Source organism: Cupressus sempervirens, chromosome 10, assembly GCF_028749045.1.
Source record: "Cupressus sempervirens isolate cs-2001-9-10 chromosome 10, ASM2874904v1, whole genome shotgun sequence".
In the NCBI taxonomy this organism is placed as follows: Eukaryota; Viridiplantae; Streptophyta; class Pinopsida; order Cupressales; family Cupressaceae; genus Cupressus; species Cupressus sempervirens.
The window spans coordinates 159,768,133-159,786,167 of NC_143127.1; the positions used below are offsets into that span (position 1 = coordinate 159,768,133).

General features: G+C 35.3%; 1 pseudogene; it reads left to right on the plus strand.

The window, feature by feature from the left end:
• The window catches only part of LOC149533077 (anthocyanidin 3-O-glucosyltransferase 2-like), a 48,909-nt pseudogene extending 39,760 nt beyond the window's left edge, over positions 1-9,149 (plus strand).
• Positions 9,150-18,035: the final 8,886 nt, after the last annotated feature.

Sequence of the window (18,035 nt, forward strand, 5' to 3'; positions counted from 1 at the left end):
TCAGGCGTGACGAGACCCTACAACAATTCAAAAAATATAATCACTTATAAATAACATTAGAAATTTTGAGACTAACTATTATAAACAACAACTAAAATGAAGAAAATTCTTTCATACCTCCATCAATGGCTATGAGCTAGCCACAACTGTGGCCACTCCACTATCAACAAACTGTCACAGATGAGGAGGTGTGACTAACATCATGAGCTGCATGTCATACAATACACATTACATCTAACATGAAACATGAAATAAATATAATCAAATGAATTAAATTAACATGAAACAATTGTACCTATGTGAAGCTTGTATGATGTCTATGCTCTGAGTCCGTAGTAAAGGTTGAGGGTCCTGTGGAGAACTAATGCACATGCATAATTTTTTTTGTCAATCCTTAATATGATTACGTAATAAATATATGTATTAATTAAAATTATTAAATCAATACATTCCTCTGGACTCATGGAAGGGACAAAAAATGGACCTAGAGGATCGCTGCTAGGCCCAGCAACACTCTGACCCTAAATTTTGAACAATGTCAATAGATGCTAATTAATTAATCATTCACTATACATATGAAATGTGATCAAATTAGTAAATTATAATTGTAATTTACTTGTGTGTCAATGCCAAATGTGTCGTTCAAGAACTGATCGTTGACAAGCCCATCATCCGCACCATCTCCAGCATGAGTGCCAAATGTGCATAGGGATCCACATGAAGTGCACATGCGACCATGATGCATAGAAGGCTCCCCCTCAACTAATGGGCTCGTGGAATGGATGAGGGTCTGCGTCAAAGCATTAATGGTCTCTAGAGCGCTGGCCTCTACATGTTCCTTCACAACTAAAGGAATAGTCACATGCTCGCGTTGTGGCTTGACCACAGGTGCCCTAACTACATTAGGGTCACGACGTGCTCCTGACCTCTCAAATGATGACCCCCCACCTCTACCTTGGGAGTCTAATATATTAAAATAATTAGGGATCTCCCCAAGGACAAGCTCATAATATAATTTCTTCAAAAAATACATGGGGACCTCATGATTGTTGCAAGGAGGGGCATCAAAAACCATCCACCATCTATCCCAAAAATTATTTCTAATAGCATCGTGTATGCACCAATGGATGGGGAATCGTTTAGTACCCTCTCTAACAGTATTTTTCTCACCGAGTTTTCTAAATAATGCACATATACTACCTTTTGGTATTTCTTTTTTTTTAACATCTTCATATGACAATTTATTTGCATAAAATATTTTTTGTTCATCCCTCTTAACCCGCCAAATATCTAACTGACCACTAACTAAGGCTATCTGGGTGTTAATGGATTCAAGGGATGATGCCAATTGAGCCCTCATTAGATTGGTTTGTCCGGATTCTTTCAACTGAGCAATGAGTCTTCCTAATTCAGTTTTGCCTCTCTCTATTTCATTTATTACATTTTCTTGTGTGCCTGGTAGAGGTCTTGCAATTGGTTCGGGTTGTGGAATTTGTTGTTCTTCTTGAGGAGGGTTTTGGTTTTGAGGTTCTTTTGGATTTGCCAGTTGATTATGGACATTTCCTGATAAAAAATCAATTGAAATCCAAATAAATAAACAAATCTAAATGAATTTTTTAAAAACCCTAAAAAACAATATAAAAAACCTACAAAATAATATGAAAAACATATCAAACAATGGAAATTTAAGTTTATATCACTTATGGCATTGTCACGGGTGTGCTTGTGGTCTTGGATTTCATCGGTGAGGAGGCATTTTGACAAAGGATGGTGAAAATGTTAATTTTTAACTCGCGTACGCGCTGCTCTTTGTAGCAATAGCAAAAAATGCTGATGAGAATGATGGATTGCGAGTGTGCAGCCCATCATATATACATTTTTGGTTTTGCTAATAGTGTGCACGCACTATAGCACGTACGCGCTATAGTGTGTGCACGCTATAGCACGTGCGTGCTATTGAAAATAGGGAAGAAAAAAAAACTTGTCACCTTTTTGGCACCACAACTCGGTGCATATGCCCTATATATATATATATATATATATATATATATATATGCAAATTATATCATTATAATTAGCTGATAGGCTTTCCTTCTAGAGTTGCCTCCAACCAAAAATTGTCTCACACCACAAAATAGTTGATAGAAAATAATTTATCGATATTGATTTCAAACACAGTGACAACTCATATACTGACACATGTTTTCGGCAATTTAATTTGAATGATAATGAGGAATCAAGTTGACATTTTTTCCCTATTTCCAGGGTTTAAATATAAGAAGCAAAACTAGATCTGTACACCATCAAACATGCCCATCTCAAAATCTCACTGCCACAACTAGTTTGACAGAATTGCCCAGTGTGAATGCGAAGAAATTGTTAAAGAAAGGATCGATATTGAAAGATATGTTACAGGCGGACTTGCAAAGGTATCGTGATACTTTGCACAAGTGTGCTTGTGGTAGAGATTTGAGATGAGGAAAGAAATTCCACACTCACATTGTCCACAAGGGATTCAAACGAGATGCTTCTATAGGAAACCATCTCATTAGCATGTATGCTAAATGTGGCAGGCTAGAAGACGCATGCCACATGTTTGACAAAATGCCTGAATGAAATGTCATTACATGGAATGCAATGATAGATGGATATTCTACTGGTGGACAATTTGGGAAGGTTGTGAAGCTCTTTTTTGAAATGCAATAGGAGTGGCTCAAGCCAAATGGATCTACTTTTGTGAGCCTTCTAAGAGCACGTGTCAATAGTCTAGATGTGGAACAAGTGCATGCCCTTGTTATCAAAACAAGGGTTTCATTAGATGTGACTATGACAAACGTTCTTGTGGATATTTATAGTAAATTTGGGGACCTGCTTCAGGCTTTCCAAGTGTTTGATGCCATGCCTCAAAGATATGTGGTCTCTTGGAATTCCATATAATGATAGGATATATCCAAAATGATCATGGAGACAAAGCTTTGGATATTTTGTATGAAATGTGCAAGATAGATGTGAATTCTAGATTGTTCAAGAAAGTATTAGGATTGATTGAATCTCTGGATATTTTAGAGATAGACTTCGAAAGATATGGTGAGATTCTGCAAGACTACACCCACATTAAAGAGTTCAGACAAGGAAAGTGATTCCATGCTCTAATAGTACACAGAAGATTCAGACATGATACTTTTATAGGAAACAATCTCATTAGCATGTATGTGAAATATGGCAGCTTGGTTGATGCACGCCATGTGTTTGACAAAATGCCTAAAAAAAATGTTGCCACTTGGAATGCCATGATATTTGGATATTCTACTTGTGGGCAGTTTGGGGAGGCTATAGAGTTTTTTTTGTGAAGTGTAATAGGAACGGGTCAAACCAAACATATCTATAATAATTATCTAACAAGAGTGTCGGAAAAGCCATTTGTCATGTCTTTCAAAACTTTTCTTCAAAAGTTGAGTTATGAATTCTCTCCATTTTTAAAAATATTTCTCCATCTTTTTGACGATACCTCACTTTTTAAAGTGATTGGAGAAAAAAACCCAATGTCTCTTATGATTTGATTCATATACCTCGTTCCAAAGCTATTATTTTGAAATACATATGTTTACGCACTATCTAGCTAGCATTGGATCCCACTTACCTTTTCTACTCTTTTTCTACTCTGCTCAGGAAAATATTATCATTCATTCACCATTGTATTTCTTAATGTCTTCTATTACAAAATAATGACATTTATAGTGTTGCAAGTGCAAATATGGGGAAATAACAACTATCATGGTAGTCACCACCGTAAAATATTGCTTACAATAGAAATTGCCTTGCAGTTTCCTTGCAAAAGATGAGTCAAATTTTAGGTTTTGATTAGTAAAGGTGGAAAATAAATAGGCATCATCTGAAATTGCTTTTGGCCTTCCTTGCCCTACGTATTTTCTAACTCTGGATTCAAATGATTTGCAACATCTCAAGATCTAGTCGATGGGTTTAAAGTCACAGACGTGAAAATGCCTTATGAGTCTAACTTTCTATTCCATCAGCACTGTCTACATAGCAACATATTTGCACCTTGATTTGACTAATTGTTTGGTTTTAACAAGTAACTTCAAAATCACAATACAGCTATGATGTATTTTATTTATTTATTTAATTAGTCGATAGGCTTTCCTTGTGAGGTTACTTGTAACCAGAAATTGTCTCACACCTATAAACAACTATACCAAAATGGTTTCCAAATCAAGGTTTTCAGATACTCCACGTTGGGTCATATTGAGCCTTAAATGCAAACGCAATAAATTTTAAGGATTCTATCAATGAAACTCCATTTTTATGCACATTTATAAATGTCAAGATTTGGTTCCCATTACACCTTTGTGGATGACAATACACAAAAAAGCCTTTCACACACTCCAAACCATTGTTGTTTTGGTTTCATGCCCAAAAATGGTATTTCAAATCAGTTTCTAGAATTTTCTCTTTTTGGAGTTCACTCCAATTGGGATTTGTCTCACATTGGCCAGAATTTGCCCCAATTTGTCTCAAACCCATAGATAAAATACCAGAAAACAGTTTGAGGTTGTATATTTGATTTTGTGAGCATATATTTCTACAATCATAAAAGGCATATTTGATTTTGTGATCATATATTTCTACAATCATGAAAGGCACTTGAATAAAAATGCAATCTTAAGGAAAGGACTATCAAAATCTAATTTCTCTCAACAACTCTCATAATGAGAAAATCTTAGAGAAATCTTATTTATAGATATGGGAGTATGATAAGATCGTGCCCATTGATAGCTTGTCCAACACACCATTTAACATAACTCACCCACTACATTGTCCACTCTGTCTACACTCAGCTGTCCAGCCAGTCTGAGTGCTATGAATATCAAGCTTCTCCATGAGCAACTAGTTAAGTGTATGTGCTTTTCCCACCACAAAAACTTTGCAAAGCTGACAGCCCATTCCTTTCAAGAAATTGGTAGTTTCATCCATAGATAGAAATCAACATATGGTATATAGCAATAAATGTCCAACAAGTTCTCTTCTTGCTTCTTATTTCTGGCTTCCATTGATCCACCTTCCAAACTACCCTATCTTGTGTAAAGTAATGGGCTTCACATAAATGGAAGATTCAATGAGATAATTTTATCGGTGATCTTTTTCTAATTTTAGGATTGAGTGAGGGATTTTCTCATAGAGGAAAGTATATAGATCATAAGAAGAAATTGGGAATTGCTATGAAAAAGATGAGATCTCATCACTATTTTTTTTGAATACTTGAAATATGATTTATATTGCTTTTCCCTATAGAGTTGCCTGTGCAACCTCTCCAAACTATCTTTTAGTGTTGAAGTATCAATTATGTATGTTGTTTCATCTAGTTTGATATTTTGAATTAGCCATGACTACAACTTTGTGAACCCATTTACAATTGCATTAAAATGAGGAGCCCTTCCATCAAATTGAAATTCTATTTAAGTGCTTACATGAAACCTTCAATGCCATGTTTAGAGGATATTGCAATGTGTAGAAGTATAAATTAGACATGCATATCTCCTTGTAAAGTAAACTAGTCTCTACAGCTTCTGCTTGTAGTTTTAATTTTTCCACAGGTTTGTCATTTTTCTTGTGGTTTTTTTGTACAAGTCTATGACTTTGTATAATAGTTTTCAAATTAAGTCAAGATATATAAAAATGGGAAAAGTCTTGACAAGTGCAACAAACAATGTCCTACAACTCACACCTCACATCCCTAACACTTTAGGCTTTACATTTATAGCGATACTATTGTCAAGTAACAACAACAACATTTTTCAAGCAGCGAAGGCTACACATCTTCATGGTTCCTCACATTTCATGGGTCATAGTAAGCCCTTCATCCAGATTGGATATTTGTTACAATCTTTCTACTTTTTTCTCATGATGCAAATATAGCTTTTTTTTTTACTTGGACTTTCGATGTAGACATTTTGTTTGGATCTAAACAAACCTCAGAAAGTGTAGACTTGAAATTTTGTAAGCACATCAATCTTTACATTTTAATGGCAGTTTGATCATTTCGATGTTTTTATTTGATGATTTTAAAATATGTTCATTGTTACAAAATAGTTAACTTATAAAAAATAATTGCTAAAAATATATTTAGGTTAGAAATATTTATATTAAACATTTTTTCAATTTTGTTAATTTTACAAATTTAGCATAAAATGTTTATTTATATGAGTTGGTTGTATATTCAATTATATTGAAGATATGAAGAGATAAGGATACCGACTATAAATTTTTAACCCCATCCCTATATTTATTGTATTGTACTCTCATAGATACTTTTTCAAATTATTATATTGATCCATTTGCTTAATTAATACATAATATATAAACCAGAGATTGTAATTTTGATTACATTGCCTCCGGTTCTCTTCAGTAATACCATATGAACTCAACCATGTGAGACGTAGAGCACATCAATTGTTATTATCTTTGATTCAAATTTCTTATGAGATCCACTCCTAGTAGATTGTCATTATTGGTCAAAAAGAAACTGAATATAGTTTAACACACATTGTGTCACATGAATACAAATTCACATTATATATGAAGGTAGAACCTTCTACTTGTGAGTTCTATAAAGCTTTTTGCATGAATTATTCTAGATTTCATGTTCTTAAATTGTAGGACTACCAATTAATGTGCATTACATGTGGTTGTCACCTAATTGTCTTGTGTAACACATGGTTCCTTATTGCAATTGATCTTCCATGAATCACAATAGGTTTGAGGAATGAAACTAATATCAAGGAGTTTATTCTATTCGAATTTCCTAGTTTTTGTTATCAGGCTATAGAAAATGACACAATAGGGAAGATAATTTTGTGATACTAGTAAGTTAGTTTGATTGCCAACTAGGTGTATCAAGAAGTTATGTGGAACACAATTTCAAGTCACATATTTCTCTTCCCAAGATTCTCTATACAAATATTTTAATTTATGGTCTCTTGGTTCAAGTTCTCTTACAAGTTGATAGACTCACTCAATGTTAGTGCAATTTAAATGTTACATCTGAAAGAGAACACCAAGACTGATTAGGAGCTCATCCATTTCCATATTCACTTGTGTTGTTCCTTACTTTATGGTATATGTATGCTACCTTGTTTTATAAGGCAGCAACATGAAGTCTAAAATGTTCATTAGTGTATGTATTGCATGTACTATCTTATTTTATTTATTTAACATCTTTATATCTTACTTTTGAACTAACATCTTCTAATTCTGTAGCCAGTAGATGGGCAACTTCCTGTTCTTCATCTATTGAATATGAAATGTCTTCTTCACCATTATGGTTTGCAATAGAGGCAAATGGGGCCAATATGGCTGATAGGTTCCACTCGTAACCAGTAACTCCACAATTCCATAAATATTATGCTATATATGGAGTAATTTTAGCTTAGAAAAGGGTTCTATCAATTGATGGTAGTTAGCTATATTTCTAATTAGCAATTGTTTCTAGCAAGGATATAATATGAATTAGGAAGGAAGAGGACTTGAGTTTGAATTTCTTATATTACTTTCTTGTCAAAGGTTAAACATCTTCTCCATAAAGTGTTTTCACTCGATCTGCTTTAAAAGTGGCGAGTATACATACATGTGATGTTCAAGATTTTGAGATCATCAAATCAGAGGAAGTTTGGCAAGAAATCAATGCACAACAACTCAACTATTATAGCTATTACACTTATCTAAGGGAGATTGAGTGTGCATTTCAAGATTATCTTAATTGTCCATAGAACATGCTTTGCTTGTGTTGTCTTCCATTGGTGTTTATCAATGGGTCCTTTTATATAACTTTTAACAAAATAGAGGCATTTGATACTTTTCCTATTATTGTAATGAATGAAACTAACATTTGTTCGTTCTCTATTATATGAAATGTTGATTTAGATTTAACTTGTAAAATCTAGTTCTATTTTGAATACAAATGTCTTACATGTATCTGTGACACTTATTCTTCTTCATTTACCCCTATATATTTGAGATTTTTCAACGAGACACCAATGGAAGGCTTGGTATGAAAGCTAGTAGAGATTCTGTCCAGCCTCTGCTGCTGTTGCTTGCTTCATGTTACATTTTCCCGACCTCGTCTCCGAGACTGAGATTTCATTAAAGGACGCCGATTCTAAAGTGGAGATTCCGGGGCTTCCGCTGATTTCAGCCAGGGATCTGCCCACTACTCTCCATAACCGGTCAAATTCTGCGTGTTATTGGCTTGTCCATCATGGCTCCCGCTTCAGGGAAGCATCGGGGATTCTCATTAACACATTTGCTGAACTGGAGGAGGAAGCCATGGAAACCCTTCGAGCGGCAGGAAACCCTCGTATTTATCCAATAGGCCCCTTGATGTCGTCATCAGATTCTGATGCTCAGGACGAGTCAAGGTGCCTTCAATGGTTAGATCAGCAGCCTCCATCTTCTGTTCTGTTCGTGGCATTCGGAAGCAGAGCCATTTTGTCAAGGGAGTAAATTGCAGATCTCACAATTGGACTCGAAGGCAGCGGCCACCGCTTCCTGTGGATTGTGCGTCGGTACAAGTCTGGGGATTCTAATTCTTCTCTGGAAACTGAGATTTCTCAGCTTTTGCCGGAGGGTTTTGAGAGTCGAACCAGAGACCGTGGGCTGGTTGTTCTGAATTGGGCTCCTCAGGTAGCTGTTCTTTCTCACCCATCTACTGGTGGATTTCTTTCACATTGCGGGTGGAATTCTACACTGGAGAATGTTTGTCATGGAGTTCCCATGATCGCCTGGCCTCGGGCTGCCGATCAGAGAATGAACAGGGTCATATTGGTGAAACAGATTGAGGTAGGCATAGATTTGAGGATGGAAAGCGATGGATTTGTGAGAAGAGGAGAGGTGGAAAGGGCGGTGAGGGAATTGATGGAAGGAAAGGAGGGAAGAAAGGCGAGGGAGAAAATGAAAAAGATGAAAGAGGAGGCGAAGATTGCTGGAATGGAAGGAGGGAGTACAGTGAAGGCCACAGCAAATGCAGTGACAGATTTATCACAGAAGCCAAGCTAATTGAGTCCTTAGTTCGTGGCATTATGTGAACCCAACTTTATGTTCGGCAATGTCGTCGTCTTCTTTTGTTTTATTTAGCTTTTGGCCGTCCACTCTGCCATGTTATTTAGCTTTCTGAAACTCGATAAATGAGAGCCTGTATGAATTTGTCTTCTCTAAAGATTACATTAGATTATGATTTTCAAACTTGATTGCTCGACCCAAAGACCCTATAATATCTAGAAACGAGACGACATGGAAATCAATGCGCAGATTATTATCACATCTCAAGCAGAGACATATGGAGCACTTTGTTCTCTACAAAAGCTCGCAAGTTAATTAGACAATTGGGTAAAATTTTCTATAATAAGTCATAATTTATTCTACTCTCTCAATGCTTAGTGTAAGAATCAGTCTATGTGCTTCATATTATTTAAGTTTTTTTAAGTTTATATAATTTGCATGTTGAAAGAGTGTAAGGGTTATGTTGAAAGTGTAAGGGTTATATATATAAGTCTAATTTAATTTATTTTAAAAAAAAAAATTTAAGTTAATAGACTTATATATGAGAACTTTGTTTCTAGATTTTACAATTTTGTACCTATAAATTGTCGGTCCTTGTCATACTTTCATATTTTCTAACTCTTAACTTATTTTAGCTTTTTTCCATAATTGATCTTTGCCTTTTATTGCCCAATTTCTAATTCTTGAATATATCGTCTATATTTCTAATTTAGTAGAAAATTTTATTTTATAACTCCCAATTTAATGGATTTTCTTTTTACTTTCTTTATAAAAATAAATTGTTTCATTCAAAATGGAACAAAGAGATTGTCATTTAGTGTGGAAAAACAGAAAATTTTGGAAAAAAGGAATCTCCAGTAGCTTTCATACCAAGCCTTCCATTCACAAATTAGGGGAGTTCTCTAAATATTTCTTAAGAATGTTTTTTTTTTTTTTTCAATCACCTACATTGAGCATGATTGCAAAAAGACTCTCATGGCTGGAGGTGCAAAAGTATGCATATGATTCATGCAACATGAACAATTTGATTGGGAAGTTTAGAGGAGGAATATGAAAATTGCACTGACTGGGGTAGGGTCAAGTTATTTCATATGTGGAACTCAGTGGTGGATTCAAACTCTCACATTTTCTTCAGCTTACTGCTATTATTAATAAAGCCTTGATTTTCCCTATGTTAATACTATTATTAATAAAGCTAATTTTTTAAGTTATATTTATCGGTTTGCCAATCTGATGGGACTCTAGAATACTAAAGGTTTTTTAAATATTTTTAGCTTTCCTTATATTGGATTTGATAAATGAATAAATAAGCTTGTTGTCAACTTTCCTATTCTAATGATTGCTGACATGTGTATTACATTATTTTCTTTATATAAACACATTAATTTGTGGAGATTTTTCTATCATTCTATATTTGTGAGTAAGCACATTATTATGTTTTAATAGAGGGGAGCGCTACTTATATTTACAATTATCAAGTGTTTTTCAAAGCTGAAGTAGCAATTGAATCTTTTAGTTTCCTTTTACAATTAATAGAAATCACTTCCAATGGTTGGGCATACAACACCATTCATTATCACTTTTTGTGTTTACCTATTTTTCTAGATAAATCTTACAATTCATTCTTGTAAGAATTTGCCTAAGGAAAAAATTCACCCAAGAACTAAGAACTCAAACACAAGCACACAGTAGACCAAAAAGAGAGAGTATAATCAGAATAACAATGTATTCAATAACTTGTTCCTCATAGAGTACACTAGGAGTGCCTGAATATAAAGGCCTCAGGAGAGCTTCTAGAATGCATAGAAGTTAGCATCATGATGTGTCATACAACCAAGCACATGTCCACTAGATATGGGTTATCCTCCATTAAGCACGAAAGTAAGTGCAGTGATGAGAGGATAAGCCTACAAGGGTGGGACACACAAAACAGTGTTGTAGACACCATGTGCTCAAATAGAGTTGCGTACTCCTGTGTTGTCAACATGACAACTCAAAAGGTGTGCAAACTCCTAAGTGTCTCACAAATAAAAATAATAAAATAATGCAAAATAATTAAATAATGCATTAACCTAAGTAAACTTAAGTAAGTGTAATAAGTAAATACTTATTTACGCCAAGAATTCTTTTTTTCACCATTATGTAGTGCCTGCCCCTAGTTTACATTTTTCGAGCTACATTTATGTTATGATTGCCAAACTCTTTTAGGCCAATTTATGTTTGATGAGTAGTATTATTATTTTAGAGATTATCAGATGATGTTTACACTCAGTTATTATATGATGAGATTACTTGGTACTCTATATTTCATGCATGTATGATGATTATTCAATGGTTTTAGTTATCGATGATGATTAGTTGGATGGCTTATTATTTCATGTGCCTCTTATGGATACTTACCCCATACTGCATGTGTATGGTGTGTGTGTTGTTTTATTTATGTATGGTGTTTCTGATATGGTTAAGGAAGGGAGTCGTAGTCACCTGCTAGTCGGGATCTACACGATGCACCACTTCCTGCCATTGCCTGTTTAGCTTAGAATATTGTGTTTGTACATGCGTGGATTTTATGCAGGTTGCAGGTGCCGGGTATCGACTTCCCTGAATTGTCAGGATGAGCGTACCCTATCGCACTATCTCAATGGTAAGAGAGGGGAGATAAACTCTTAAGTCCAAATCCTAAACCCTCTAGCCAATTGTCCTAATTGATAATTAGGACAAGTATCTGAGTTAGTACCCTCCGAATGCATCAAATGATGTAATTTTGTTATTATAACCCTTCTGTTTGATTTGGTATGTATTTTTCTATGATGGGTTTTCGTATGTTGCTTTATGAGTCCTTGGTGTATTTTCTATTAATTAAGTCTAATTAAAAAAAGACTAATTAATGATTTAATTTAATAAGGAATTATTATTATATCTTTATATTTAATTAATTAATTAATTAATTAAATAAAAGAATTAAAATTGGAAATTAAAGTTTAAGATATATTTAGAACAAGATAATATTTATTTAATTTAATAATAATATATTTGGAGTTCATTTTTAAATAAATGCTAAATATTATTGTTATTTAAATTAATTAAATATGTTATCAATTAAGTTCTAAAATAAATTAAAAAGTTGAAAGATATAAATTTATTAAGAATTCTAGATCGCATGATCTAATCATGAGTTAAATATAAGAATTAAATTAAAAGATTAAATTATAAAAATTAATAATGTTATTTTAATTTCTTAAAAGTGCACATAAGATTTAAAGTAATAAATTAATTAAGAATTGAAGTCAAGTGAAATTTTAAATAAAGTTATTTAATCATTCAACTTATTGTGCATGAAAGTTGAATGCAAAAGAATTAGAAAAGATAATAAAAGTTAATTTGAGTTAACTGAGTTGTGCAAAGAGTCTTCTCGGGTAAACGCACAATTAGTGCCCCGAATTGAGGAGAATTTGCTTATCACAACTTTGGGGGTTCATTTTTTTGATATACGAATTTGGACGAGAATTTTTGGGGAGGAAGACAATTTTTGGAAGCAAATTTCAGAAGGCTGATACGAAGAAAGTCTTGAAGGGGAAGGTTATTGAGAGGAGCGAATTCGCATACAGTTTTCTGGAGGTTGCATAATAGCATCAGGATCAGGTAGGGTCTTGTGTTTTTTTATCCATTAAATATGCAATTATCCCTTCCTGTCTTCTTCGTGTCTGGGGTTTGTAGATCTGAATTCTCTGTGATAAAAGTTTTAAGCTTTCAAATCTTGTGAAGTTATTAATTATTCGTCAATAATTTTTGTATCCATGGAGACTGGATGAATTAATTAGAACCATTGTTTTCTTGATTTAGAAATTAAGATCTAATTTAATAAGGGTTTTGTTTTAATGAATTGAAAAGTTCTGGATAAAAAAATATAGGAAAATTAAAAAAAAAAAAAAAAATATATATATATATATATATATATATATATATATATATATATATATATATATATATATATATATATATATATATATATATATATATATATATATATATTTATTTATATATTACATATTTACCCCTTTGGAAGAAATTGTTTTTATTAAAAAAAAAAAAAAAAAATTAATTAATTAAACAAAATTAATTTTTAAAATAAAAACTAATTTTATTTGTATTAGAATAAATTTAATTTAAAAAATATATATATATTTAAATTTAATAAAGTGGGGGGGAGGGAATTACCCCGTACCCGCCCCCACTGTCGGCGCAGGCCGACAGTACCTGCGTCGCAGGTACTGCGACGGCAAGTACAGAGTACCTGCCGCCGCAGGCCCTGCGACCGCAGGCCTGCGGCCAAAGCCGACGGGCTATAAACGTTGGGAATTCAGTTTTTAAAAAAAAAAATTTTAATTATTAAAAAAATGAATTTTATTTAATTAAAAATTTTAAATAATAAAAATTATAATATATTTAATTTTTATAATATATTAATTTTTTTTAATATTTAATAAATAAATATTAATTGCATTGTTATAGTTGTAAATTGTAATTTATTAATAATTTTGTTTAAATATTAATAAATTAACAATTATTGGTTGGATTAAAATAATTAATTAGATCTAATAAATATTAATTAATTTAATTAAAATTAGTTTAATTAAGTTAATTAATAAGGAATGTTATTTGACTAAATTATAAAATTGGATACTGATTTAATGTAAATTATTATAGAACTGGGTTATTCGAAAAAGGGTAGTTGTGAAAACTTTGTTACTTGAATTCGACATTGAACTAAAACACAAACCTTACCTTAACTTAAATAATATACTTTCAGATCCAATCTCTGAGACTTTGATGTTGTCTTTGTACTTTGAATGTTTTGGGGTTGGTTTAGCGTTGACCAGTTCAGGTTGTTACCAGAGGCTCGGGGTTTGTGAATGTGATGTCTTGATGATTTGGTCTCGATCTTTCTTAACCTGACCATGGTAATGTGATGAAGTGCTCTATGACATGATTGTGTTTACTGTTTTTGATTGCTTTCCAGTTTCCTGGTGTGAAGCTGAGATGTATGTATTTGAGAATACCTAACTTAACCATTTCTGAGTCTCGATCAGTTATACTTGTATTACTTTCTGGTTGCTCATTAGAGAACCATTGGATTTTGTGACTTATCATTGATGCCTTCAGTTGCTAATAGAGAACTGTCGTGATTACTTGATTACTATTTGATGTTATCTGTTGCTCATGAAGAACTGATATATTTTGTGGATTATCTTTTTATGATATTTTCAGTTGCTCGCATAGGACTGAGATGGTTTATTATGATTCTTTGATTTATGAGTTCATGAGCTAGGGTAGGTTATCTATGTGTAGAGTCGGGAAGTGGCTTGCAATGGGGGTCGGAGCCCTAAGTGGCTGCCTTGAGAAACCCATTGTAAGTCATTTTTAATAAGTGAAAACATTTACACTAAATGAGAGAAAATGAACCTAACAAGATAATTGTATGTTCTCTCCCATGCCATGAGTGCTAGTACAGACTAGGATGGGGTAGAGAGGACGCTTGGTTACGACCTTGCATACCATAGTATGCCTCGTCAGTACGAGAGGATACTAGTGGCCGCAGGATCAGTAGGGACCCGGGATTCCTAAGGGATTGCTCGGGTAACTTCTACATGACTTTTGCGATGACACTTTCCCGCTTGCATATTAGGTTTCCTACGTGTCTTGTGGTACCTCTGGGATTTAGATGTCGGTCATTTTAGGAACCCTTGAGTTAGCATACTTATAGGATTTCCTGGACTTAGAGAGTATTTATGATTATAGGTTTTGTTATCCTATTTGGGACTTGAGACTATCTCCTCAGCACAGTGGGAGTGGACCATTTAGGTTCCACGCGGTCGGGTGGTAGTGCTTTTACTCTTACCAATGAGATCCGTTCCGTGGTCACCGTGGCTAGAGATTTCGTGATTGGCATTTACCTTCACTATGTTCTTGGATTAGTATGATGGATGGTTAGATTTTATGATAGATGTTTTATCATTATGGATGTATGGATGTATCATGTATGGTGAATAGTTTCATATATTTTTACTGTACTTTGTATCATGGATTTGAGGATGTTGTATCTTGATCTTTACGTATGTATATTCTTTTAAGCCTTTCATACCCTGTGACATGTACAGTGGATGAATGAGCATTCCGAATTAATTTGCCAAGGAGCATTCGGAACAAATGTATATTATGGACATTGGAGTTTCTGATTATTCTGTTATATGTATGTGTTAGTTGTTAGACTTAGAATTAATTAAATTTAAACGTGACTCAACGTCTTGGGATCTTTAAGAAATGTAACTTGCAATGTATGTTTGTCGATGATTACATGTTATTGCTTCCGCTACTACTTGTTTGATGTGTATGTCATACTTTCTTACTTTTAAAAAAAAAAATGTTTAGCAAACTTAGTGAAACTTTAGGTTAATTCTTTTGGATCCCTTGGCGGGGCGTTACATCTGGTATCAGAGCCTAAGTTTCTACATTGGGAGCTCTGGGTATATTGGAACGCCACTAGTGTTAACTAGTTGAATAAAAATGCAAACCTTAAACTAAGACTTGAAGCTAGTTGAACTGAAACTGTATATAAACTATTAGTTACCTATTTTATTCATACTTCAACACTCAAAACTTCAAAACTGAAATTATACTTAAACTGAAATTATAGGTAAACTAAAAATTGAAAATATCTTGTTTGCAAAATATGTGTCTTTTATCTATGTATTTCAGTAGTATGTTTCATGGTTATTTTAGCATCTTGTGTCTTGGATATTATTGTAGGATGGTATCTGGGACGAGATCTTCCGTTAGGGGCCGTAGCCTTGGCCGTGGCAGAGGTCGTGGACGAGGCAGAGATGTTAGTGTTCATGAGTCTATCCATGAGAGCCCCATTCAGGAAGAGAATAGGGAAGAGCATGTCAGTGAGCATCAGGAAGAGAACCACGATGAGGGACATGCCGACTCTGAGGAGGTTGATCTGAGGCAAATGATGCGGACCCTTATTGATCGCTTACCTCCTGTTCTTGAGCAGGATAGAGCACACCAGGATGGACATGAGCATAGACGCAGATCTAGGAGTCCTCAGAAGGACCGACATAGATTCATAGTATCTTCTCAGATGAAGGATCTTCAGAGGTCCAAGATCAAACCCTTTAATGGGCAAGGTTCTGGGTATGTAGCTGAGCAGTGGATTATTGCCCTTGACAGGATTTTTGCTATGCAGGACTTTGACAGTAATGTCAAAGCGAGGTTTGCCATTACCAATCTAGAGTTATTTGGAGCCACTTGGTGGACTATTGAGGAGAAGAAGTTGGGCATTGACATGGGTAGTGTCACTTGGGAGATTTTCTTGGAGAGTTTTCATGAGCGATTCCTACCAGAGGAATGGAAGCAGCATAGGGCAGATGAGTTCCATAACCTGAGACAGTTCACTATGACCGTTGTAGAGTATGAGCGCAAGTTCTATGAGCTCATGCCTTTTTCAGGATTCAGTGACAACCCAGCACAGTTGGCACAACATTTCATTCGAGGCTTGAACAACCGTTTTATTGGGGGTGTTAAGGTATTTGAACCTAAGACCCTCAAGGATGCGGTACATCGAGCTATCCTGGTAGAGCAGAGTGTTAACTTTGGGCAAGGAGGATTTGTGGGAGCGCCTACTATAGCAGGACCTAAGGGCAACCACAATTCCGGTGGAATCAGGAAGCCTCCCTTCCCTAGGAGGAATCAGTATTCTCAGCCGCATTCTCATCAGCATTCTCAGCAGCAGCCTCAGCAGCATAAGGGATTTTACCCTCAGGCACAGAGTGGTGGCGGTGGATCCAACCCTAGGATCAATCGCAATGCTCAACGTAATAGGCAGAATCAGCAATCTCGGCCTGCACAGAGCAACCAGTCTTTTGCTAGCAGGGGTAGCCACCAGCGATCGAATGCACCACCTATAGGGAGAGGATCTGGCAGAGGCACGGGATGTTATTCATGTGGACAGATTGGTCATATTGCAGCATACTGCCCACAACGAACATCTCAGTATTCAGGACCCAGGCCAGCAGCATCTGAGCCTACAGTCGGTAATACAGGTGGATCTCATAGAGTATTTGCAGCGGTGGATCACCGTCAGGCAGACCATCAGGGGACAGTAGTTGAGACTACAGGAGCTATCCGAGGTACACCTCTCTCTGTATTATTTGATTCAGGTGCTACAGATTCTTTCATTTCTCCATCTCTAGTTGATAAGTGTAAGCTGGAGTCGGTTAAGCAAGACCATGGTTGGCAAGTGGAACTAGCCTCAGGTGCTAAAGTTTCCACAGATTCGGTAGTTCACAAGTGTGGACTTAGCATAGGAGGGTTTGAGACTTCAGTCGATTTTTGAGTTATTCCTCTTGGCTCCTACGATGTGGTCTTAGGTATGGATTGGCTTGGCTCTCATAGGGCTAGTATTGACTGCAGAAAGAAGACCATTTTGTGTCAGGATGACCAAGGGAAGGATGTGGAGATTGTGGGGATACCGAGGCCTATATCCCTACGGATGATCTCTGCTATGCAACTTAAGCGAGGCTTTCGTAAGGGGTGTCAGGTATTTGCCGTTTCGGTAAATGAGCTTGATGAGGAAGAATCTACGAGGAAGACCCTAGATCACCCTATTTTACAGGAGTATGTTGATGTCTTTCCGAGCGAGATTCCAGGCATGCCTCTGAAGAGAGACATTGATTTTAGCATTGAGCTCACTCCAGGAGCGGAACCTATCTCTAGAGCTCCTTACCGTATGACCACTCAGGAGCTAAGTGAGTTGCGTTTGCAGTTAGAGGAACTTTTGGCCAAGGGTAGTATTCGACCTAGTGTATCACCATGGGGAGCTCCAGTGCTCTTTGTGAAGAAGAAGGATGGTTCTTTGCGCCTTTGCATCGATTACAGACAACTGAATAAGGTGACAATAA